Raw genomic sequence first — 24438 nt, forward strand, 5'->3', positions numbered from 1 at the left:
TTGTTAATTTATGCAACTTTAGGTATTGCTAAGCTCCATCCATTAACTCTTCTTAATTGGAAACTCAGATATGCAGTATACCACAAAAAATCATTCACTGTGAAATACCAGTCGTCCTTTCTTTCTTTCTCTACTTAGCAGACATCTGCTGCAGACGAGCCAAGTTAATGCTCAAGATTAACCTGTGAGTTGCTCCTGGGTGTCAGCATACACCCAGTCTTCCTTAGAGTTCTCCAAGTCAATCTAAAAGCAAACCCTACAAAAGGAGCCCACTGAAAGCTCGAGAAACGGGGGGCAGTAAATGTGAAAGGGAGCAGTGGTCAGGGTTAAAGTCCCCAAAATACAAAGTGAGAGGACTGCAAATAGATCCTGAATGGGTGACAGGGTCTCACTCCCTGAAAACACAAAGGAACTGCCAGATGCTTCCTAGCAGCACTTTACTTGAGTCTGTGCCATTATGGATCAGGGTGCATAACTGAAGAGATGAGGAGCAATGTGCCCACACTTCTCCCTGCTGCTGCAGAGGCCTTCACAGCCAAGGTCTGCACAAGGACTTCTGCCTGGAGAAGAGAGATGTCTGGGGAGATCCTGTGATCTGTCACAAGCACAGGAGCACCTCCTAGTTGGGCTAGACCACCCATGGCTGCTATTGGAAGCAGGACACTGAGGAAAGAGGCCCTTTTGGGTCATGTCCCAGACTTCAGGTCTTCCGAACAGCGACATGAACTTCATGTGGCCAAACCGCTGTCTTAAAATACAGATCTCAAAAGTGAAACTCGGACAATGAAATCATGTTTTTGTCCCTGGAGTCCTATGCCAAAATACCCTTGATGATAACTGAAGACTCCAAGGGACCACAATTTTAAGCAGTAAAACATCCATCATGATGGCAGCTAGATATCACAGAGCAGCGTACAGAATAGAAATCCCAGCTGAACACAAAGATGTCAGGTGTTTGAACAACTTCAATAGACCGAGAATTCTTAAATAAGAATGGAGAGACATAACGCTATCTACCCTCAGAAGAGAAAAACAAAATGTTTTCTTTTTCCATCAAGTATTCAGACATCCATGTTCTCTAACAAGTCACCTAAATAGATTTAATTACGTTTTTGTATACTAATATCTGCTGCTGAAAGTCAAGACTTAAGATGTTTTTCTGAGGAGAGAATTGCACTAATAGTAACGTTCAGTGGGATTTGCTGCATTATCCCAGACATTGTTAATATTAATACTGTGTAGCCAAGGTCCTTTATTTTTCTAAAGGCTCAAAAAATTATATGTGTAGAAAGATAAACAGTAGGTTCAGCCAAACTGCTCTGCCACTTACAGCCTTGTTATCTGCTACACAGAAATCACAGAATGTTCCTAGTTTTAAAACACAGATGGGATTGTTTTTATTTTTCATTTACATGTATTTGGGCAGGTCAAATTTACATAATAATACTCATTTGTCCCGCGCCGTTTGTCAGATCTAATTAAGCAGAGGCCTGCCATGAGATGGCAGCACGCTCATAGCTTGCTCACAGGAGAGGTGAGCGCTCAGAGGACAGCGCAATCTGGCAGCCTCTGCTCAGATAAAGGAAGGACTGCATGTGTAATATGCAAGTGAAGGACAAATCCACTGTACTCCAGAACAGTTCAAAATGTAAGATTCTAATAACATAATGATATAGTATTTGCAGAAGAGGACATCTTTGCTTCTTTGACCAGTAAGACACTTCAATCAATACTGTTATTGCAGAGCTTAATCCAAATGTCACAGGAGCCTCCTGAGGCCTTGAAGCAGCTGGAAGGAAATAACTGAGCTGGGAAGGGAAGGCCTGTAAGTGCAGATCTTCACACCCTATGCCTGTCGTGCAGAGCCTCGCTGAATATTTCCTATATTTCCGTAATTTCAAAGACAAAGTGATCAGAAGTGAACCACAAGGCCAAGACATACTTCTGTGCAAAAGCCTTCATCTGCTATAAACAGAAAGCATTAGAATTCGCCAAATTCCTTCCAATCAACTGTGGGAAGGGGGATACAGGTATGAAGCATTAATAACCACTGAAAACACGGCAATGCTAAGGAATTACTGCGGTGATAGAATACTGCTATTTTCCTTTATTATTATAATGAATCTCGTCCAGAAAACCTTTGAAAAAGAAGCAAATTGTACTTTATTATTCTCAATCTGTAAAACTAAGCCAGAAGCTACAGTGTCACTTTTTTCCTGCATTCTTTGTAGTATATTTAACTTTACACATTACCCTGGAAATAACTGGAAGCAGCTTCTTTGAATTGTCTCTTGTTAGTTTATAAAAGGCTGTCCAGACACTGCCTTTAAAACTGTGCCACCAAAAAGCTGGCAGAGCTGCTCTTCTGAAACTCCCATCAAGTATTTCTTCAAAACAGAGCCTCCACTTCCCAGTCCCTTGGGAGTGCCAGCACCACATTATTCCACCCTCTCTGCTTCACAAGCTTTGTTCTCCCCTGTTGCATGTCCACAAGTACAGCCGTCCCTCCCCCAGCACTGCTATCGGAGACTGAGGAGAACTTGAAAGAAGAAATACAGAAATGTAGCTTTCAAAGTACAATGAATAGATATGTCCATTCATATACTTGTACATCTCTCATCTCAGAAGCTCCTACTTGCTGGGTTTTGAAAAGCTGTCATTATAAAACTGGTATTAAAACATTAACTTTTGGGATAGGCAAAGAAAACAGAGTTTCACTGTTTCATGCTACTGCAAAGTACAAACTTCAACAATCGATGAGAAGCATTAAAGCGTAATTATGGTACTTTATATTACATTCCCATAATTGTCTCAGTAATTTTCCCAAAGTAATTTAAACGGGCCTTTTAGATATTCAAGCAGTGAAACTCCAGATATCATCATCCAAGATAATAGCCTTGAATCAATAACCAAACAAGAAAAAAATCCCATGGGCCAAAAGAGCCTCCTCCTTTCTCGGTGCTCCTGGCAGCACGGCACAGCCAGCCAGTAACTTGCAATCCCACTCCAGAGCTACGGTCTACATCATACTACCTCATTTCTTCTGGTAGAGACTTTTATTTGAACAAAGGATATATTTTAGAGCCAAGATGACATCCCATCCTAATGTCCTCCAAATGACAATCTCTGACATTTTTTAACACCCATCATTTGGGCTTCACTGATGGAAAATAGGCAAATGTGATTGATACTTATCCTCTACGATAGCCTAAGATTTCTATTCACTGGGTGATATACATGTACATAATTCTGCTGTTGCACTAGAAGATATCTGATTTTGTTCATCAGAAACAGTATTTCTTGTAAAAGAAAAATCCAGGTACACAACATTTATCTGTACAAACATACCAAGAACAACACAGCCCAAAGAAAAGGCTCAGACTGACACACATACTGCTGTCCAGATCCTGTGGTCTCTATACAGAGCACTGCAAATTTAAGCTTGGCTATCGCCATGTCTGAGGGGTGTTCCAACCACTTTAGCAGACTGAATTGTGCTCTCCTTTCCTTCTACTTGGTGATTGTTTGCATTCTTATCCGAGTAGCACAAACAATTTTATCATTAGTTGAATAGATTTTTTTCTGCAGATACTTTCCCTGCTTCACGTCACTGTGCTACTGAAGCTTCACTAATACAAAATCCATCATGGTATAACGTGATAATTGGACCAGATTGCTGGAGCACAATGATATTCTGTATTATCACACTGTCATGTCACTTGTTCCTTTTGAGATAAACTAAAGACAATTTGAAACATCTCTTTATCATCTCTTGCTGCAAAGATTTCCTCTCTCTTTTTTCTAAATAATTTCCAAGCAAAGTTTTCTAAAACAAGAAGGAATAATAAAGCTTTCATGAACATTTATTTCCATTCATGAAACAAGCAAAAACAAAGAAACTTTTTTTTTTTTTTTTTTTTGTGAAGGATGTGGCTTAGGGCAGAAAAGCAGCATAAACATTTCTGGAATGTCTGAAATTTACAAAATTTAACGTTGGGATCCAGTTTTAAAATATCAGATCTCTTCATCTCTTCATAGAAACCTCCTATATTTTCTACTTCGTAATTTCTCCTCCTTTTCCTGCTGAACACCAAAACTGCTCAGGAGTCCTGTAGCACACCCTGCTCAGCCCACTCTCTGCGCCGTCTAAGAGCATCACTTTCAGCTATATGTGAGCATCCTTGCTGACAAGAGTCCACCCACCAGGTACCAATTTTACCTACTGTTGCTTTTTACCCAAATTCTACTATTAGATGTAACTTCCAATTGCTTTTGGTTTGTATTTTTCTCCCTGCAAGTCACAATCAGAGTAAGAGAGCTTCAGCTGAAAACGAGTGGACAGAAGCAGAAAAGCAAAACACACAACTGCAAAGCACTGAAAAAATATTTTCTACTGAGTATCGAGTTTGCCCCCAAACATAATGTTTTCATGGTCAAAAAATACTGTTATTTGATAAAATTCATTTTTACAGTAACAACAAGCAACTCCACTTTCATGCCTGAAGGTCTCAGATACAGGTTCTACTGCAAAGAACTGGGAGCATAACTTGCTGTGAGGTGACAGCACTGCTGATGGTCCAGCAATTGGGCACTGGAATACCCACAAGGTTACAAACACAGCTCCATACATAGAATGTGTAACACACTGCTCCTTTATCCTGCTGTTGTCTGAAAGCATATACTAAGTGGGTAAGTCTGTTTTGTTTAACCTTCTGCCATCTTACTCATCAAATAGAGTCACACATCAAAAGGCCTTTCTCAACAAAACTTCAATCGCCAGCAAGCTAGTATTAATTTTAGGAAAGAGGTGAGGAAGGGGAATAATGGATCAGAATCAGAGTGAGCTTTCTCCTGCAGGAGGAAGTCAGAGAAGCTAAGTACACGAGAGATGTTTACTTAAAAGGTTGATTATTTCAGAATCTAATTTAAAACCTCCACACTAAGGCATTTCCTTAAGTCAGTATTTAATGTCCTCTAAGGAGGTAGGATGGAAGGGCAAAGGTGGGATGTTAATAAGCAAACACTGTCTGTCAGTTTTGATAGTTGAATCAAGGGCACTTAGCCTCCACATTGGCATGTGCTGTAAACAATCTGCATGCTCCAGAAGCTCCACCAGCCTACCTGAGCCTTTTACACACACAGCTTAGAACTTTTATACACAGAAAGAAAAGACAGTACTCATACAGTCCATTCTGTGTTTGCAGACTCTTCAAGACTCAGCAGGTTTATTTTGGGGGACACAGATGAGCCTTATTTGATGTTACCCAAGTGCAGAAAGTTTAATCTTGGCAACTGTTTACAGATGCAGAGCAGCGAGCATACATGTGTGTGTTTGCACATGGAGAGAGAACTGAACAGTGGTTTTGGTCAAATCTTGATTTAGTTTTTGATGCTTTCTCACACACGGCAGACAAAGTTAACTAAACACAGAAATGATAAGTCAAGCACCAAGTGAAAAAATATTAGAAGGCACTGCCACAAGCTTCTTGTGAGTAGCTGACAAATGTTCTTCTTTCCTCCCATGACATATGACATATGGTACTATCACTGACAATTAGCCTGAAGTTAAAGCAGCCTTGCATTATCGACACGTTGGAACAATTTTAGAGCAAAGGTGTGCTAATAGAACCAAGATGAAATTTCTGTCCCCAGAGCAAGCCTTGCACTTGCACAGACAATAGAAAACGTGCACTGAGTAGCACCGTGCACAGCATTCAACAACCTTCAGCAGGAGACACTGCCTACACTACGCCAAAAACACTAACGCAGATTTGTAAAGGAAACCTGGCTTTGTTATTCAGAATTCCTGTCAGAAGACAAGTATTATTCATGTGGTCTGACGAAGAGTATAAAGAGAACATTGCGATTTCTCAATTTTTATTCCTATTTTTCCTATCAAATAACAGTTGAACTCAAGATCTCACTGATTTTAAACAAATGCATATATCTGGTTGGTTATTAGACAGACTTCTCTGCTATGCTGCTTTGTTCTTTATTTGTGGATTACACTACTTAATATAATTTATTTATCATCATTTCCAAAGTGTACTCGGGGGTCTTCAAGCAGAGGAGATGCAGTTTCATTACCACTTTTCTTCACTAGTTGAATGTTTGTGGAAAAGCAATTCCACGTAAGTCTCTACAAATTTGTTGCTTAATCCATCATAAAATTATGCATATTCTATCAGTAATCCTATCAAAGGCAAATGTTCAGTATTTTCATCCTGATTTACTCTCCGTATTATACATGACTATACTTCCCACCAGCTTGTAGACAAGGTATCTTTTATAAAAGCAGCAGTTATGACAAGTAATTTTTTCATTATTTACTTTGTAGCACCCTAGCTATTTTTCAGAAAACTGAAGTTCTCTTCTTCATCGACTGGCTCACAAAAACTATTTTTCATTACTTGAAGGGGTCCAGGAAACATCTCCCATCAGATCTCCACTTAATTATAACTGGCTTCATTCTGACATTAAAAGCTGGTGATCTTGCAATGTAAAAAGTATATTTTTTTCAGCTGTGGGCAATTAACAAACTCAGCAGACTGGAAAAAAAAGTGCACACTAAGGCTTTTGGAAAAAAAAAAAAAAGAAAGAAGAAAAAACCCACCAGAAACCAATTCAATTGCATCCATTGCTTTGACAGCTATATAATTACATGGGCCATAAATTACATTCAGTAATCACCTTGTTTATAATTTAATTCCCTGTAAATGAGTAGTGTAATGGAATGAGATTTTGTAATCACTAGATACACAGTGAGTACTCACTGGAGAGTACAGCAAAGGAAATCTCCCATCACATTTGTTGTTGACCACCCATTAGGGTTATGATCATGGGTCAGCGAAGGTCCAGGATACCAGTGACTATCAAATTCCTGAAAAAGAGGAACTCCCCAAACTATGAAGTCATGTACAGAATAGAGTCATTAGTAACTGCTGCCATCGCTACTGTGTTCCTGGTGCACTTTGGTTTCCTTATAACGTGCAGGAAAGGCATCTGTAAAGCTTGGACAAACTGAATGGATGAAGGCTTGGTAAAAAGATTTATTGTTTCCACCTACCAAAGGATGCAGGAAATGAACCTTACAGATGGAGGTTATGAATTTCCACAACTGCAATTTCTCAGGCCACGCTTTATGTCTGAGATGCAGGCAGTTCAGTGGTTTCTTAAGCTCCCATAAGGTTGGCAGGCTGCACTTGTTAGTATCAGACTAATCCTGAGGAGTTTTACTGAGCTCTCCCACCTCCAATAAGCCATCTTCAATCACAGTGGTTGATAATTACGGTTTCTTTGCCTCAGTAATGCCTGACTATACTTGCCATATTCCACAAAAGCAAACAAAAAACAAAACAAGAGACATGTAAACAGTTTACGGAGTCTCTATCCCATTAAGGCAGGGAAATTTCAAACATATATTCCGGGTTTACCCACTCTGCAATGGAGCTCTGCTGCAAAAAAATCCAAACAAATGGTATCTGCAGCTAACTTGGAACTGGTAGCTGAAGGTCCTAATTACCCACCATTACCCATCCAAGTCTGAGCTGGCGTGCAGCACCTCCTCTATATTAATCACCATCCACCAAGAACTAATCCTGGCAGCAGAGATGATAAAGCAAAAAAAAAAAAAAAAAAAAGGGAAAAATGGTTCTGAAGGTTAATGTGCACAGCTGTCATAGGCTGACAAGGAGGAAAAAAGGCTAGATGTGGAATTGTGCAAGTTTCTATATTCTGCAGCCAGCAAGATGATATGCTTTCAGAGTTCTTTTCTTCTACAGATAATGGCACTGCTCCAAAAAAATGAGACTACTCAAAATAGAGGAGTAAGTTGCCGTACAAATTTCTGCTTGCATTAAATATCCTGACGCATTGTTTTCTTTTGGATGTCTCAGCTTCCACTTCTTCACACTGAGTTTACAGGTATAAATTCAGATCAATAGCTGCAATGAGAGGGAAATGTTTGCAGCTCTTAGTTGCAACATGCTGTTCCAAGGGAGGAAAACAAGGACTCTGTACTAATAGGCACTATCTAAATACACCAACCAACCAATTAAAGAGTCTATATACGTAACCTTCTCAGAAACACTTTGCTTCATGAGCCATGACGTTGCTTCCCAGACTACTACTTCAAAACATAAACAAAAAATAGCCCTTACAGCTTTTTTTGTATATAGATTGAAAGCAGATAATCATTTGGGAGATGTGTTCTCCAAACCCATATTCAAATGAATTTCATACCTCTCATGTTGGTTACCTTCATTTGCATTTGGGAGCCTTACTCACGTTCTGCATACCCAGAAGAAAGATAAGAGGGCACATTATGAAGATCAGGAGGGAGGGCTGAAATTAAGCATTCACTGGTACACCAAGGAGGCTTCAGTGTTCAGTAATGAAGCAATAATCATCAAGGTAGATTAATGATTGTCTGAGAGAGTTCATCGCCTTGGGCCATTAACCCTCATGTGGTTATTAATTTTGCAAAAGACATCTTGTGCTGCTGAGGTCATTACTGCTGTTATTAACTAATGAAAGATAAAACATCTGAAGTTCCCTCTCTATATATTTAGATATTCACACACCCATTTCTGTATGTACACGTGCCTGATTAAATTGGTCATTTAAAAAGTAAACGGGGTATGTGTGCAGGGAGGTCAGAGTACCCATAAGAAAGGCAAATTACCATAGATAGTTCTGTTCTGCCATCCTGGCAGTTTCCAGCGTCCCAAGCTATGTGATTTAGTAGGGCAGAAACAGAACTGCCAATAATTAAAGTTGTGGTTTTTTTCCCCTACAGTGAGCAGAGATGTAGCCTATAGTACCACAAAGTTAAGCCTCAAAAGGAGTGAGGAGTACCTGAGATAAAGCTGCTCTGTTACAAGAGCTGCTCCAGTGTTGGCAACAGGTTGCATGGGAGCAAAGTTGCAAGAAAGGCCAGTGTAAATAGTGATCCTTTGAGACATCATTAATTAGCTGGTGAATAGTCCATGGCCCTCCATCTCCATTCCATCCTGTGTTACATGTTGTTCCAAATCCACATATGTCAACACAGGTTTGGTCCCCCCTTCCCTTTATGCCCCCATATCCCAAAAGGGAGGGTTAAAGAAGAAGAATGACAACACTGCAAACTTCCTTCCCATTGTGGGCTGCACCCTAGGAGGCACTGTCATAGAGTTAATCCTAAAGAAAAACAAGGCACAGAGCCACTCTGTGTGATGCCAGCTTGTGGTTTCATTGTTCATTTTCCATTCACTTTCATTCTTGCTTCAGCCTTCAGCATATATGCTGAAGTCATCTTTGCGCTTTCTCTGCACAAGAGAATAGTCGTCTATGTTATCTGGCACATTTCTGTATAGAAGTGATTCCTACAGACTGATGGAGATGGCAAAGAAAAACCTATGTAATACTCCAAGAGGTTCCTAGAGAAACTTAATTGTTAGAATAACAGTGATTCAGTGGACATCTTGTAAAGAAATGACTGAAAGCTTCAAAAGAAGACAATAAAATGCAATTCTTACATTACAAGAGGTATTGTTTGTTTGTTTTGTTTTTTGCTTTTATGTGTATGAGGGGGAAGAAGTTGTAGTTTTGTTTTGTTTTTTACTGAAAGGTTATCAAATGGATAATAAAGTTGCCTAGACCACTTGCAGATATGCATCTTAAAAACCAAAGTGGAAAGAAAATTCAGAGGCTTCCTTCTTTTGTAAATACTGTTCTTATTGCTTTTTCATCAAAGTAAAGGTAATAAATTCTTCCAAAGGAATAATTTAGAATATTCCTAAGTGAATTCTTCTGCACCTTATTTTGGCAGAATTTATAAGACCCACCTTTTTTTTTTTTTTTAATTTAGACCTTAGATACGTTTCACCATTCCAATCCATGCAGTTCTAATGCTGCTTACAGTCAGCATCAGTCACTACTTTCTCCAACATTCTTTCTTCACAGCCTTTTCCATTCTACTGGCAATGCTTTTTCATAAAAACAAGTCTCAGGATCAGCAGTTAGAGGACACGAGGAGTATAAGATAACACAAGTATCCAAATAAAAGTACAGCAAAAAAAAAGCTCCTAAGTATGTTCAATTGAAGTAACTTGCTAACACAGGAACAGCCCGTAATGACAGTGGGTATGTGAGCTCTTTTGAAGGCTACTGATATAAAAAAAATCATGAGCTTCAAAGACTGTACATCTAGCTATAAGTTGAACATTATTAATATTTAATATGAACGTAACACTCCTCAGCAGGCCTGGGGAGAACACCATACACTTACTCACATTGGCAGGTAGCACAAAGCTGCCCAGGAATAAAGGCCTACAGAAACAGAAGGCCTTGGAACAAAACCAGCAGTTGTATGTAGTTCTTTCTGGTACAAACACAGAGATGAACTGAGACAAGGAGGGATTTCTCTGGGTACCAACACATCTTGCTTCACAGAGCCATCAAGGCCTTGTACATCAGCATGTACCCCCAGCTCCCATGAAATGCAAGTGTGACTGCCTTAAAAGAGGTATTAAGTCCTCTGGAAAGTAAAATGATTCTATGAACCTGGGAGCTCCGTATTTGCAAAGAGGCTATGGCAGAGAATTCTAGATGAGACATGCAGGAACAGGCTGGAAGAAATATTGCCAGCTATAAACCAGGGCTGTGCTTTACACAGGCTTTACTTGTGATCTTTCACTTCCAACCTTGCTCAGAAAACCTTGACCTTCACTCCTATTAAATCTTTTCTTTGTTTACTATTAAAGCTGTCTAGCATTCAGGGGCAAGGTGAATGAAGGTAAAAACTGAGAAGCTAAGGAAACTCTCTTCTTTGAGATCATGAATCAGGACAATGCAGAAGTTGTGGCCAAGCTTGAGAGACTCCAAACTTGAGCAGCCTAAGGCCAAAGTCATTTGTCTGTATGTTACATCAGGAAGAGTACCTGCATTATCAGGTTTTCCTACTGACTGGAAAACCCCAATGACGTTACAGAAGGAGGCAGTGACACCTCAAAACTCCAGAAGAACAAAAAACATCACAGAAAGTGAAAGAAGGTAAAAAGAAGTCATACTCAGGAATCATTTCGGATTCCTGTCACAACAAAAATACTTCAAATAAGCCACCATATTTTACTGGGAAAAGTCCACAGATTAAAGCCAATGAAGACTGAACTGAAAACAGAATCTACTTTAACTTTCTCTGTGTCCCATAAATTTTCTTTCTCCTGCATGCTTGCCACACAAATTGCAATTGAAATGGAAAGCTATTGTAAATTGAAACTTCAACATGTAAAAACAGATCAGCCCAGGGAGGCATTTGTGAATATATTTCACCAGGAAGTTAAAACTTATTTTCAAACTACTCTATGAACACCCATACTAATTATATGCATGTCCTACTACATATATTTACTGAATCTTCAGCACCTTTCTAAAGACAGGAATGGATTTTTGCAGCCAGACAACTTCTTCCATTTGTGGCAACAATGACAAATGCTGATAAAACTTTAGTCTTGGAAAGGAGCTACAAATAATTGATAATGGAGAAAGCAGCTCTTTATCGGAAGCCTATCATAAAAGAAACTTTTCTCTGATCATCACTGCCAGTTCCTCAATATATAGCATCAGGAAGTTAAACAGAAAGGGCATTGCACACCTATTCAATTCCAGTATTTTTAATCACAACCTCAAAACTCTGCTCCCAAAGCAGGTTCCAGCAGCACACCTCTACCTGTGCGCTCTTCCCAGCAATTGTCAGAGTATTCAATGCTTCCATCATTTTGAAAACCAGGAGTATTTCAGGCACCTGCCATTAGTTTGTATCTTTTCATTACTTCTCACTACGCTGCAGCTTTTAGGAAAAACTGAGGAAGACCCAACTCTGCTGTATCATTGTAGTGCTACTGACAACGGACACATACAAAAGTTAGGATAGTGATACAGTGATTTAGTAGTGTTAACTAGCACTAAAAGAAACATTAAAAAAAACACAAAACAAACAAACAAACACCCACAACTTTTTCAAGGAAGGGTCTGAGTCCCCAAAATTCTCCTGTTACAATCCCCTCCAGACTATCTTCAGCTTTCTCAGAAACTAGAGTAGATTTCAGAAAAAATATATTAATAATAATAATAAAAAAGCACTGGTAGGAATTGGCATAGAAAGGTTCTGTACAAAAATAACAATGCTATGCATTACTTAACCACCAGCAGCTAGACCTGCAGCACAAGGCTGAGGGTGTAGTTAGTGGAACCCAAAACACAAGAAAATAAAGGCCTTGAAGTGATTACGTACACAAATCTAAATCCCAAAACACACCTGTTCACATGGTTGCATACAATCATACAGACCAATGCTGTCCCACCTCTTCCTTCAACTCTTACCCTGCCTACCTCCTCTCCCCTTAAGATTCTCTCTTCTCATCACTACAGACCTGGAGAACAGTAAGTGACCAGAAGGAATGGCAAGCAGCGAGCAAAGCCTTCATATGATTCTTCATGTTGATAGTTCATGTTGATAGAGGGAAAAATCCCTCCTCAGCTCAACCACAGACCAGGCACTGAGCTCATTAAGCACAGTTTCCAAACGGGCTTTTTTGCAAAGGCATATTCACAAGCCAAGCAAATCAGACAAGCAGTCAGGGCAGCAAACAATCAGGCTTCTCCCTTCTTTCTATCTGTGCTTTGTGATTTTAATGCCAGTGCCATGTCTGGGATAGCAAAGAGGAAGAAGCACGCATCAGAAAGCGCAGGGCTTCTGCCTGCTGTGATCTGGATGCAGGTGGGTCCCCACCTGCCAGCTCAGCTGTTGGGTTGGCACAGGGAGGGCACACAGCCAACCCATGGCACTTGGCCTGCAGAAGGATACAAGTCCACATTCATACCCATGTGCCCAGACTCACATGTGATCATCAGCCAACAACACGGTGAGGCCAACCTGTGAACACAACGCTCCTGCTGCAAACAAGACCCTGAGTGTGACGCCTGGCCCCCTGCCCCACAGCACACCCTCAGCTGAGGCTCCACACAGCACGGCTCAAGCTGTTCTGCTGGACATTAGGATGCACACAGTATATCACAGGATTAATGATGAAAGGAATTCACTTGGCCATTTTCCACCAATTTTGCAGCACAGGCACCGATGCTTGCTGTTTAACACACAGATTCAGCAACAATGCATTCTGTTTATGTTATTTAGATATGCACTTGCAAGTGCTGCTTAGCTGGAGACCAGCTGCGTGAACTGTGAGTGAACCGCTTTGCTTTTCTGAACAGACCTGTTGAAAACCCACTCAAAGCAACAACTGTAACCAGCATTCATCTTAAGATTAGCACCTGACTTCAGAGAAGAGGACAACTTAATAAAAAGCACAGGAGTACCCACTTGGGAAACTTCTGAACATCAGAACCGCAAGGCCTTTAATGGCTTATGGTCCTGTTTTGTCTCCTTCTGCACTTTGTGAAACAAATTACCTTTCCTCCCTCCCCTCACTCCAAAAAGGCACTGTATTTATTTATTTGGTTGCACCCATCATGAGGTAAGTGCTCTCTCACCCACTCCTAGTGTCTTCTTTGGGGTTTCTGATAATGTATCCTTCAGAGGAGAAACAAATGCCTCTTAAAAAGCACCCAGAGCACTCTGTACAAGCCAAGCACCCTGTAGCAGGCAGTTGAGCCCAGTTCAGAGCAAGGCATCACACTAATAAAAGGGGATATCATTTATCTGCTCTCCCAGCTTCTTTTCTTATGAGTTAAATATACTTATACATATGTAATCTTTATCTTTTGAAGCACTAGAGAACTATATATGCAACTTCCCAAGCCTGAAGCTATTGCTAACAGGCAAAGACCGCCCACACCTGCCATGCTTAGTTTGCACGATGTCCATTACTCGGAGCTCCACAACACACAGTCACCAGAAATGCACTGTACCCAGAGCTGCCCGTGACCAGAGCCAGGCAATGCAGAGATTTCACTGTGAATGGAAGTGCTCTGGAGTTTATTGGTGACCTTTACACAGGATTGAGCCTCAGGTGATGGCAAGAATTAATTTTTATTACCCAAGAGTAAATTGCAATAGCGAATCAGATACATTTGAGGAATCTTCTTTGAATATACAATTCATTTTCGTGGTGTCATCACCCAAAAATGTAATTAACATAAAAGGTTGGAAATACAGCTTTAAGTAAAGACAATTTCCTGTAGCAGACTTTGAAACAAAGATGTATTTCTACTTCAAACCTGGATTGAAGATCTGGTTTTAATTTCCATAGAAATGAGATTCCCTTCCCGGTGACAGAGCTGACTAAAAGTATATAGCAACCCAAACCTGAGAGAAAAGACTCAAGTTTAATGAAAATTTAAACAGACTGTAAAGAAAATAAATTATTCTCATTATCTGTAAATAAATAGTTTGGTGGTTCTTCCTCCTTCCCAGACTCCATCGTCTGCCACTGTGTAACAATGCCCGCATGCTGACCCGCCAGGGGAACAGCAGTGTCAGAAACAAGTCAGCACTGGTGGTGAGTGCATGGCAAAACTATCTTCCATCTACAGCATATACTTTATACAACAAAAATTGTCTCTGCTCCAGAACAATGCATGACACCACTGAGGAGGAAAAAAAAAAAATCTCTTCTCACAAATTGAAATCTAAGGGAATTTTTCAACTGAACACTATGAAATAGGAGCAGAAGCCAGCACCCCAGGAGTGCTTTAAATACAATCTCTTTCTTGAATTTATATTATTATAGGCCAATTTAGCAGCAAAGCAAAAATATAGTTCTTCCTCCTCGGAGCAGAGGTTAATATCTGCTTTTGTGTTGATTTTGCAGAAGCCAAAAGTCAGGAGCAAATACGTTACCAGACTTAACCTTGTTCTTTCATTTGTCAGTCACACCCTATATCAAATAGATTATTGAATAGCAATCCAAACATAATGAGCTAGTGATTAACAAAACACAGTGCCTCCCTAGCAAGGCAGAAAGTAGAGCTATTGCATCTCAATTACAGAGCACAGGCAAACAGCAACCTAGTCATTAAGCAGGGCCCCCACTCTGCATGACTGATATTAATGGAATATTAGACTAGCAGGTGCTGCTTTGCTCCGTTAAATCTTCAGCAAATTCAATTTAGTACAGAAAATAAACAGAGCACATTTGTTCCCCTCAACAAATATTTGCATATTTTCCTTACTAAATCTGCAGTTTGTGGATCTATCTGGGAAAAGACACAAAGACAGTCAAAAGAGAGTTGATTTTCAGGTCATTTGGATGTAAATTTAGTGGAACGAACCCTCTGTGTATAATGACATGCACAGTGAACAACCACGGGCTCTTTTCTCACTACTTTTGCCTCAAGTTTAACACAAGGGAGAAAACAGTATCCAGTACATTAACCACAGGCGTTTCCCCTTAACAATAAGCACGGGTTTTTTAGTTCAATTATTTGTTCCTCAAACTCAAATTCTGGGGCAGATCTCCATCTGGCACTATTGGCTGTAATTCCCTACTTATCCCTCTGTACGTGGGAAAAGGGCAGCTGCATTTGCTCTGTGGGATAAAAGGAAATCCGCACACAGGCCGCATGAGCTCCCCTTTGCATTACACAATTCTCTTATGTGAATTCTCCTGCTAATTTTATTTGGATAATATATATATTTCATTTCCCGTTTCAAGGTCTACAGCTGCAAACATTAATGCATCGTAGCAGCTTTACTCACTCCATTAATCAAGTACTAAAATCGCACTGGGTAATTCACACCAATATTTATCCAGCAATTATCTACAGTCCTCGCACCACAAAATTTTACCTATCCTAGAAAGCATTTCTGAAAATAACTGGAAGAGGTCAGGGTTTAGCTGGACCCAGCCCAGCACACAAGGGTCCCTCACAGAGGGTCCCCGTTTTCCTGAAGCAATGCAAAGTGCAGCTGGCACTGCCACATCCCAGCCTGCAGGGCAGCAGGAGCTCCCCATGCTCACTGCCCACCAGCTGTCCTCCTCACGTGGTCACATCCCTTTTCCCAGATGCATGGTAGCATTCACTGTTTGAAACAGTGTAAATCCTGACATTTTCAGTTCACTTCTTTCTTACCTTGGCATGTCTACATTGGAGAACAGTTCTCTATAGATTTTTTTAACTGTAATTAATATCTCCCTTCTTCCCCAACCCACTTCTTTGTCATCGTTGGAAATAAGCCTTGCTGGAGCTTACCTCAGAGATTCAAGCCTAAAAGCTCTCTGAATCTCTTCTAAAACCATATATACATCTAAGCAGTGAGATTTCTCACTCAAAAAAAAACAAAACAGGCCTTTAGTTTCTCGCATGCAATAATTTAATCATATCCATTGTACTAGAAAATATGCAAGCTGCTTCGAGGTTTTCCAGGCAGAATCAGATCCAAGCAACAAACGCGTCATTTTTTGTTCCAGTATTTATTCCTGCAGTGTCAAAATGTTCCTGCCACATTCGTGTAGAAGGGCAAAGACTGCATGTGCCATCATGCACAGCCTACCAAACCACGTGGCACAGAGAAGGCTAGAGAAGCTGCGTGCAACAGGTGTTTTTTTTGTTGTCTTTTTTTTGTTTGTTTGTTTTTGCCTGCTCTTGGCATCGCTGTGTCTGGAAAAAGTTCCAGTTCTTGGCTTAGGAAGGCTGGGCCAAAGGGCAATACTTGAAACCAGTGTACATATTTAGGCCCCAGAAAAAGCGATGGATTTGTTTGCCTGCATTTGGGGAAAGGAGTCTCAAGTCCTGGGATTCACCTCCATGAGGAGTTATTTAAAACATTAAGGAGAAATGCAAATAAAGAAAGCTTTTTTCCACCACTATTTCCTGAATGAGAATATATTGTTACTTATTCTGTAACATTCCGTAAAATGACCTGAAGGCATTTTCTGAATCTAGGATACACTAGAGATTTTTTTTCCCTTTTCCATATCATATTTCCTGAAACAAACAAACAAAAAACACCTTTCAAGGTTAAACGTGGAACACCTTTGTTTGTCCACACCTAGATTTTATAAAAAACGTATTACTAAACCTCTAAATTAAGAAAAAACGTATCTACTTTAAGGATGGGCCTCACACTGTGTGCATTAAGCAGCAGCTTTAGTTTCAAAATCAGAACTGCTCTGAAGGTGCGCAGAAAAGCTGCTAACATTTCAGTTAATTATTCTCAGAAGAGGAAATTAAAAAAGCAACACAACTGCACTGAGTTATCCTTTTATCTTACAAAAGGTCGGAGAAGTAACTACATTTAAAGTTGGGGCTTTTTTTAAAAGGATATTCAACAGGATCAGGATTGATTGGATTGATTGCAGAATCTAGATAGAAAAAATCATTCTTGTAGGTACTTTGAGAACAACCACTCAAACCATAACACAATCTTTGATAGTTTGATCAATACTAGTTTAAGCAGCAATAAAACTTGCTTTGCACCAAAAGTCAATTTTGTACACAGAAGGGTGAGCTCAGGAGTTTTCTGAATATTTTTTGCTATAATAAAAGTGTTTTACTTTGCCACTTCAGGACAGATCGATGGTCAGACATACACCATATGTTTCTGTGAAAACCGGGACAGAAAATATATATAAACCTGTATACTAAGTTTTAAACAATAATGAAATCAAACTTACAATAAAACTGATGGAGCACTTTTAAATAGCATTATTTTTAACACATCATATTTTACTCCCACTGGTGGGGTCAGCTGGAGGCAGAAGTCCTTGGAAGACAGCAGTTCTTAAACACAGTGTGAGGTTTAACTCCACGCTCCACACCGAGTTAACGGGACGGCTGTCCGAGCAACGTGAACAGAATTACACTTGTTAATAAGGAAATGTTTTCTTCTGGATGAAAGAAGTTTCTATAAATATTATTAGCACTGAAAAATCTGTGTGACGTCAGCATAACCCGTGGGTTAGGATGAGGGACTTGACTCAGTCCCCAAACGGCTGCTCTATTATCACCCAGAGCGATGTTACCCTGCCTGTGGTTTTTGTCCTGTTACACCCCCATGATGTGCTCGAAGGACAATTCCCTTTCTCTGTACTATTTCTTTACCAAAATCAGTTGCAGGAATGCCTGCTGATCTTATGTTCCCTCAATATCACATTACAAAGTGACTTCTCGGGGAGTTGAAAAATATGCATTTAACTCTTAACCACAGACACTAGAAAATTAAGCTGCTTGATTTCTCCTGGCACAAACCCACCGTGTCAGTCAATAGACTTACTAACTTTAGAGCAGGCCAAAATACATAGACATGAGTTTTAAAAGCAAGAAAGAAATTTTCCAAAGCTTTGCCATCTGCAGCACATTGTATGTGAATAATCCACCTCTCCAACTCATGCTGTTACCTTGCCTCTCGATATATTAGGCCAAAGCCATGAACTGATTTCTCTCTCAGCAAGAACAAGCCTTTCCTTCCTGTAAGTTCTTATTTCCATTTCTAGAGAATCAAATTCCACACCAGGACTCCAGAATCTTCAGAATTACCACACTTTCCTGTGCATTCAAAACTTCAATAAGCAGAGCAGTATTGTTTCTTAGTTTACAGACAAAATAAATATAACTATTCGATCTAGAGAGAAACTTGGTACTTCGCTAATGAATTAATATGGAATAGAAAATGGAATAGCTAAAAGATAAATTGTGAGGAAAGACAGTTTCAAACCAACTTCTACATACCTACCTGCTGGGCAGGACATCTACATTACTTGCAGGTATAGTCCCACTCCTGCATGAAGCTTTGAGGCATTATAAAGCCTTGATTTTGCTCCCACAAGAATGAATAAAAGTATCCTAGAGCTCAAAAGCCCATTGGGAAGTATACCAGAAATTAAGGCACCAATACTAATAAATGAGAAGGCTTCGTGGAAGCAACTGTTTGAAGATCTGGCTATCACTTACAATTGGGAGCGGGGGTGTTGGTATTTGACCAAATCTGAATTTCCATCCTTGCTTCCTTGTTTTCCTAAAACTACTGCATGCAATACAAATTTTGGCTACGTTCTTGCCGCAATTCATTCAAATTCAATATGCACTACGTAAGATTTAAACTATCTTTGCAAAACGTTTCCTAAAAACTCTTAGCTGCACATTACATGCCCATGAGAAAAATAAGAATAAGGAATCTCTGATTACTGCTGCATCGCAATTAACACCAGGTCACATCTACCTGTAGGCTTCGGCTCGGTTCCATCATCCTGCCAATGCACTGCAGCCACAAACCCGCCCTCATCAGGTTTACGGCCGCCTTGTGTCTGCCGAGTGATTGCAAAGCAACTGCTGCGTATCAGCAATTCTGACTGAATAAAATAATGCTAATGAATTGGAATTATCCTTTCAATATGAACAGTCAAAGTGCAATTCCTTTGCTGTGAGATTTAGGGCCTGATCCAAAAGCCACTGAAAACAACGACGTGTACATGGCATCAAAGGGATCGTATGATGATCAGGGGCAGATTCTTCAACAGGCTTTTTTTCTTTTCTCCCCCTTACCCAATATGGGGCTTGGACCAGGCCCTAAGCAAGGAAAGTTAAATGGTTTAAAATTTCTCTGTTGATTTGTAGCAATCCACAAGCTTTAAGTGGGCTCTAGCAACATTCCCACTGCTGAATGGAGAAGCTGGATGCCCACAGCCCCACTCACAGCGCTGCCCTAGAGCCATCACATCCCAGGGTCAATGAGGCACCAGAGAGGGTGGGGAAAGGACAGCTTGTTAAATTACTAAGATAAGAATGCCACTACCACTTTGTATCTAACCCCTCTGAAAAATTATAGCGTTTGATTTCTAAGAAATGGGATTTCTATCTTGAGCTCTGGATATAGTCTCCTATTTTTGTGCATTTACATGAGATGTAAATCTAGCACATTTAAGATGACTGGTGCTACGTAGATGATGAAAGCAATGCATAAAATAAGTTTGAGTTTTACTTCCTGAAGTTAAAAACTACCCGTTACAGGAAGAAAAGGCAAAGAACAAAAGCACAATCCCTTTATCCTATATTATTCCTAAGGAAATTGAAAGACAGAATCGTATTCACTGATCACACTCTGAGTACTCCTTTCACACACACACACACACACTTCAGGTCTCTTCTGGGTCAGTACGCCTCAGTTCATCAGAACTTTTCAGAGAGGAAGGGAGGGGAAGCCAGCCTGCCCACTAATGGCAGCTTCACCAAGAGCATCTAAGGCACCTGTGGAACCATTCCACCCGCCTGGCAGCTGGAACATGGCCTGCTGTGAAACTCAGAGCAATCCTGAGCTACCAGAACACAGACCTCAGCACAGCCCTCTGGGGAAACTGACAGCAGGCTCGTGCTGCAGGCCAGGAACTGTAGCAGGACACAGCTGCTACAAGGGGTGGCACTGAAGACAACCCAGGACCATCACGTGCTCCACTGGAGTGAAAATCTGAGCTTCTTAAGCCTGGGAGCAATAAGCACAAACCACATTCAAGGCTCACAGCATGTACCCAGAACTTAGATTCTGACTGGTAACTGCAAAGATAACCTCTGACAGACTTATTTGGTAACACTTTTTATTATTTTTTTTAATATTTGAAAAAAAACTCAAAGTAATTTCATAAAACCTGCGATGTCTTCTTTCTAACATGACGTACTTCTCACAAGATTTTTTTCCTACAAATAGACCTAATACAATAAAAGCACCGTGCCCCTTTTCTGACTCAAGACAATGAACAAAGCTGTAGGAGCCTCTTAGGCAGCAAATGCTACCTTCCCAGCTATTCAAAGCAAGGGTACTTTGCAAAGCAAAAAGCCTCACAATTATTTTACAAAGGAACCAAAACATGAGTGATTATTTCAGAGCATTCTTTCTGTCTTTTAAAACAAAGTCTGCAAACCAGTGAACATACGAAATTGTAAAATCTCTTCAGGTCAAAACAAAGGTTGGAAGACAGATGTTCGTTCACTTGGCAGCCAGGTCAGCTATTTTCTTTGCATGAAAATGAACATTCTCTGCTTGCTCATACAAGAAGAAAGGATTTGTATTGCTTAACTGCAAAAATAAAAGATGACTTCGATAAACTTTGTTAGAGAAAGCCTCTCTCTCAGTCTGCATTTCCATCCAGAACTAACTTTTTTTTAAAGGAAACAAACCCTCTAAATGTTGCCTCTAAACTACTATTGCAAAACAATCATTCATAGATATATATCAACGACTGGAGCTCAACAGCAGAGGCTGCCTGCTCTCCAGGGATGTGTGGTCAACTCAGAAAGCCCAGCCTGGGTTGGACTTTCTCCCTCATAATGCTACCTACTTGTTGCCTACAATTTTTGCCCCTTGAGGTCTATAGCTTAGTACTGAATATATACAGACACATTTCTCAATAGGAAGTACAGCTTTTTGACTCTAAACTTATCAGACTGACAATTTCTCATTTGCCAATTAGAAACTTCGAATATAAAGAAAATGATTCTTTTGAGGCACTGTACCCACCTCAGTGGTGTCAGCAGGACTAACAGTGAAAAACCAGGAGCCTGGACTCCTCAGCACTGCTCTAGCTTGGCACCATGTGAGCTCTGTGGTTCAGAAAGACACCTGAAGCCTTTAAAAAACCCTGATGGGTAAAGTACACGACCACAAGCAACTTCCTGAGGTGGCAGCAATCAGAACTGAGCACTTCAGCATGTCTGTGGGTGAGCCATAAAGGAAAAAACCTTAAAGAACAATATAGATTCCATTAAAGAATGAAAAGCCTGTGCCAAGGATGCATAAAACATAACAAGACACATCAGTCATCCCCTTCACAGAGGAATTTCTATTAACAGGAAAAAGAAAACAAAAAACTTTGTAAATAATATTTCTTCTAATCCTGGACTTCTGTTTGAGCATTAGAGTAAGCAATGCCAGCCCTTACCATAGAGGCAGCAAGCACTTAACCCAGTCCTTCAAATCAGATACAGCAGCTCTGTTCTTGCTGCAGGAAATGGGCTTCTTTGTGTGCCAGCTTTATTTCCTCAGGTATCATCTGCCTCTGCAGATGTGAGCCATTAAGATCAGAACAACCAAAAGCAATATTTCTATATAATTAAACATTTTAACGTAGTAAAGTAGGTATGGTACAGAAGTCATTAAATATCTCCCTTCAGGAATGTAGCAGCCATCAAATTCAATATGCTGCTCTTAAGAAGTCTAGATTCAGGGTCTCTACCAGTGATGCGTGCTACAGAAAATTTAAGATTCATTGGCAGAAGGCTCAGATACAACAGTTACATCTCGCATCTGGGAATGCTTTCATGATCAAAAGAGGGATCACATCCTACAGAGAAGAGCATAAAGACTCAACATTTTGCTAATGACGTTTCTACATATTTTTTACGAACAACTTAGATGATCTCGTGCCCTCTAATTAAGGATGATGCATTACAGTAAGTCAGAAAAAGAAAAATGAGGACTATGAATCTCAGATGAAGGAATTATTTATGTATTCAGTTGCATTCCAGCAACGCGTTTGAATGGACTGTTCCAAAACCGAATTAAACACTCTCATCCCGCACACATAACGCCTGCAAGCCCTGCAGCGAAACCAGGAACATTCTTTGCTACTCCCAATGAGTCCCACTCACTCCTGTTTCTTAGAACAAAAGAATTCAGCGTGGCAGAATCACAGAATGGCCAGGGTTGGAAGGGACCTCAAGAATCACAAATCTCCAACCCCTCTGCCAAAGGCAGGGCCACCAACCTCCACATTTAATACCAGCCCAAGGCCCCATCCAACCCGGCCTTGAACACCTCCAGGGATGGACAGGGCATCCACAGCCTCTCTGGGCAGCTGTTCCAACACCTCACCACTCTCATAGCAAAGAACTTCCCCCTGACATCCAACCTAAATCTTCCCTCCCTCAACTTCAAACCACTTCCCTTTGTCCTGGCAGGCAGACCTCAAATGAATACATTCAGGCACTGATGTATATGATAAAGATGGACTTTGAAACACAGAAAAAAAGTCATCTTTCCATCAAAGAAATTACCTTCACCGGGTTTTAGTGCTTCTCTCCCAAGGAAGAGCCTACAGACAGCTGAACTCCCTGTAAGGAACGATGCTACTGTACAGAACAGCACAGAGGGCCATTCCCAGCTGCGGCCAAAGGAAGCACACAGAAAGGAAAGCTTTGTGTTATGGCACAGCAGAGCTAAAGGAGCACCTGCTTATGCTACCAAGAACCAATTCAACAAAAACACTGCGTTCTGAAAGTCCTCAAGCACAGGGGGAAGCAGAAGGGTAAAAAAATGACAAAATATGTAACAACACCCGGGAGTAAGAAAGAGACGGCTCAGTGAAAAGGCATCTGTCCATGATAAATGGTACAAAAAGCAGACAAAAAGCTCGCTGCTACATTTGGTGAATAAATATTTATCCTCATTAACCCGTTGTCGCAGCAGTTCTTCCGTACTCACAACACGGCACCAAACCCAAACCCAAACCTCCCCTTTCCTCACGCTTTGACAAACCCGAGATGCAAACTCCGTGCTCCGTTCGGTCTCGCCACGTGCCCCTTTTTCTATCTACAAACCCTGCCAGTCATATTAAAGCACCTCCTATCGATACGGACGGCAGAGCAAAACATTCTCCGGGCCTCGCCCCGCCTGGAGAAGCGGTTTGACGAAGGCTGCAGCCGCCCAGCACGGCGCTGTCCGTGCGGACCGAGCTCCGTGCGGGTCGAGCTCCCCGCCCCACCTCAACTCTGCTGCTGCTGCGGCTCCCGGCCGCCCGCGGAGCTCCGGTTCTCCTCTCGTGGCGGCTGTTCTGGGACGCTGCCCTGCACGTCTGAGAGCATTGCCCGAGCGCTCCCTGAGTGCCGGCGGATCGGGGCCGTGCCCACCGCCCGGTGAAGAAGCTCGTCCTCGATGTCCAACCGGAATCTCCTCAAGCAGCACTACGCTTTCCTCGGGTTCCGTCGCCGTTACCGGATAACAGAGCTCAGCGCTGCGCGCCCTGTGGGGAGGCGTTCCCGCCATGTGCGAGGTGCGCGCGGCCGCCTGGTGGAGTTGCACGCGGCCGCCTCGTGGGGTTGCAGATGTCCGGCCCATGGAGTTGCACGTGGCCGCTCCGCGTGGAGCTGCGGCCGCAGAGCTCGCTCTGGCAGTAGCGCTGCAGAGCTATGCAGCCTCCCCGAGTTCCTTCTTAGAGCAACTTCTTCAAGCCAGGACCACTAAACTGTCGTGCTTGAAGTTTATCAACTATTTGACCGGATATATTCCCTGTTAACGAGCTTATTCTTATAACCAAGGACTTTAATCTACTCAAAGCCCCCATCTGAAGCAGCACACGCGCACAGTGCAGCCCTGCACACCGAGACCAGGCTGCCATCGCGGCTCCTTGCAGTCACGGCACCAGCAGTCGGGTACTCTGACCATCTTGATTTAAGATTTATATATATATATTTTCATTTAACACAAACATGACTGCCAGGTCAATAAAT

General features: G+C 41.2%; 1 long non-coding RNA gene across 1 annotated transcript in view; it reads right to left on the minus strand.

Moving 5' to 3' along the window:
- LOC104913818 (uncharacterized) overlaps positions 1-23987 on the minus strand; it is a 239754-nt gene extending 215767 nt beyond the window's left edge. The window contains exon 1 of the long non-coding RNA XR_014887448.1: positions 23694-23987. This is a non-coding gene — a long non-coding RNA (uncharacterized LOC104913818). The remainder of the gene's footprint in view (positions 1-23693) is intronic.
- Between the last annotated feature and the right edge of the window lie 451 nt (positions 23988-24438).

The sequence above is a fragment of the Meleagris gallopavo genome, chromosome 20 (genome assembly GCF_905368555.1).
Source record: "Meleagris gallopavo chromosome 20, MGAL_WU_HG_1.1, whole genome shotgun sequence".
In the NCBI taxonomy this organism is placed as follows: Eukaryota; Metazoa; Chordata; class Aves; order Galliformes; family Phasianidae; genus Meleagris; species Meleagris gallopavo.